This window comes from Cyprinodon variegatus, unplaced genomic scaffold, assembly GCF_000732505.1.
Source record: "Cyprinodon variegatus isolate N-32 unplaced genomic scaffold, C_variegatus-1.0 Scaffold747, whole genome shotgun sequence".
Taxonomy (NCBI): domain Eukaryota; kingdom Metazoa; phylum Chordata; class Actinopteri; order Cyprinodontiformes; family Cyprinodontidae; genus Cyprinodon; species Cyprinodon variegatus.
This window is the reverse complement of record NW_015151200.1, coordinates 217,038-219,782: the sequence shown is the minus strand read 5'-3', so window position 1 is coordinate 219,782 and position 2,745 is coordinate 217,038. Positions and strand designations below refer to the sequence as shown.

Here is a 2,745-nt window from a genome sequence, read left to right as displayed (position 1 = left end):
GGAGTCAGGTTAGAAAATCCTAGCAGATAATTAATTGTCAGCAGTTTATGACCTCAAGTACCCTTTGGTTGATCCAAGAACACAATGATCTGAGGGAAACTAGCGAGTCTAGAGAAATTAAATAAAGGTTATTTAGAGTCCTCGTTGAAGTCCGTACTTGAGTTTAACCTTAAACAACGATGTGAAAGAGTTATCAAAAGCTTCTGATGGGAATAATTGGGTGGAACGAGCAATTATTTTTTGTCTCAGAGAGAGATTAATGCCTTAAAAAAGTGTTTAAAAACTTTGTAAAGGATCCATCTTTATACATACGGTATACACAATCTGAACTCACAGGTCTACTTTTGCAGCAGGGTATGTGTTCAGCACTGTTACACCATCCTTACAGAACCCCTTCATTGAAGGTATTGAGTTGTAAATATTAGATTACATGCAAGTAGCCAAACAGAATAAAAGAGGGGGTTAAAAATGACAGACCATCATTAATTTGAGCTCATTTGGAGTTTCTCAGTATGCAGGATGTTGTAAGGCATTTGTGTTAATGAGCTACATCATTCATGTGAAATGATGGCACAATTAGGAAAACAAAAGTGCAAGGTGTGACAATTTAAGCGAATGTGCTTTGTCAGTGTCTTCAAACAACACCTCGGAGACGGCAAACACATAAAAGCTGGCCTGCGTGAACGTCGCGCGGGGAGGGCTTGAGGGGACGGGATTTTTGCCGACAGATCCCTGCTTCTCTTTTCTGCATCCCAGCTACGCTCCCACAGGAATCCCTGCTGAAACACTGGCTGGGAAATGAAATTAAAGCTGCTGAATTCAGATGTTTTGATTCATGCCTGTGAGCTTTTTGAAAGCATGTCTTTCAGATAACATGTATGTTCACAAAAATAGAGACAGAAATGACGAGTGCTGGCATCCGAAGCCAGAAACCCGGAGCCCTGTCTTCCCCTCTTCTGACAATCACTCGCATCATGGATCAGGAGGCTTATATGAGAAGAGCTATATGTATTTAGATGAATAAAATCAAACTTCTTTGCTTTTGTATCCCACCTTCCTCTTATGTTTTCTTCTTGCATTTTCTCCTGTAAGTTCCTTTTTTTAAAAACCCTACAGCTTAGGCTTTCTCCTCCTCGTGTATTTGAGCAGCCTTACATAGATAGCCCTGTCAGGCTCATTAGTTATACCAGGCTGTGCAGCGAGTGGGATCTAACCACTCAGCTTAGCATGTAATGCAGCTCTACTGAACTAATGAAACCATAATGACAAAAATAATGAGGAGTATGCAGCACCGTCCACTGACTTTTGGACTTATTTGAGGAAATGAATGAGGATAGATTCATCCTTAGAAAAGAAATGTACCTTTGATTCTTGCCTTCTAATAAGTTCTGCATCCAGACCACAACCAGCTTCTGTTTTCCGTGAGTTCTACACTTCATGGAGCATTTTACCTAGGATTGCATGTTTGTATGACGCTTTTTTTGATGTACAACGAGGAACTATGTCGGCTTTGGTCCATTTCCTGCGCTACTTATAAACTTATTGTCCCCAGCGGGCCTCATTTAGCTAAGCGAAGCAATGTTGGGCCATGTTTAGTATCTAGGCAACACTTCTTCCAGCAAAGAAGCAGCAGCAACCATAAGGTATTACACCTATGTCAAATACTTCAACTGAATATGCATAAAATAGCATAAAAAAAAGTCATAAGCATTGAATGTCCAGATTTTCATATCGTTTTCTCGTTATAAACACAATTTTGTCTGAGAGGACAACACAACGTAGAGATCAGTTGTGAAGAGGAAAGTAGAGAGCAAATGTTAAAAAGGAAAATGCATAAAGAAAAAATGGTCAAACTGTCCAGCTTCTGCTGGAATTATCCTTTGGGGGCTACAGGTACAGATCTATCTATCTGTATTTGTAGATCTTGAATTCCTGTATCAATTATTGCCTGTGTCAGTTCTCAGTCATCTGGGTCATGGAAACCACAAAACAGCCCGAAATTGGAAGGCAATTGTTTCAACACTTATTCAGGAGTCTTTGTCAGTTCTGTTAGCTTGCACCAGAGCAAGCTATAGTTGGAGAGGAGGATGTACCTTCATTTGCTTAAAGGTATAGTGGAGGATGTCCTTTTTCCAGGTGAATCATTAAAATAAGTGGTCCTCCTAGTTGTCAATCATTCTGGTGATATGTTTACGTAAGGCTGTTGAACGTGCTCGTTCTGACATAGTGAAAAAATTTCAAATCTTCTTTTGAAAAATAAGCTTGCAAACAGCAACTCTTAAACAGAGCGTGCACCAGGAGAAATGTGCTTGTGCACGCTCTCGCAAGCGTTTAATAGGCGTTCCCTCTTGGGAGCGGGTACAGGGTTGTGCATGTGCGTTTTGCTCAAAAGTGGAGAGGGCGGGTCTTTTCAAAAATTCACAAAAATCCTCTTCAATACCTTTAAATACATCAGCAATACATACAGTAAGCTAATTTAGTGTTACCTTTTCTGTGTAGGAAAGAAACAATCAGGCAGATGAGCTCTGAGCTTATTTCCATGCACAGAGGGTTAAAGAGAGCAGTTGGTCAAAGTAAAAGCTTCTTCTATAGCTATGTCTAGGGGGAAAAACATGACTAAGCACTAAATAATGGGCTCTACTCAATCCTTCAAAATTAAAGTTGTTGATGGCAGCAGCCCAGCTGATGTTTGGAGCTAGGAGGATTTCATAGACAAACACTACCGGCCCAGATGTAGCTACTCTG

The 2,745-nt window shown here is 40.4% G+C and overlaps 1 protein-coding gene across 2 annotated transcripts in view; it reads left to right on the top strand.

The window, feature by feature from the left end:
• The window catches only part of LOC107098108 (cadherin-8-like), a 235,789-nt gene that overhangs the window by 73,511 nt on the left and 159,533 nt on the right, over window positions 1-2,745 (top strand). The gene's annotated exons all lie outside the window — the stretch shown is intronic.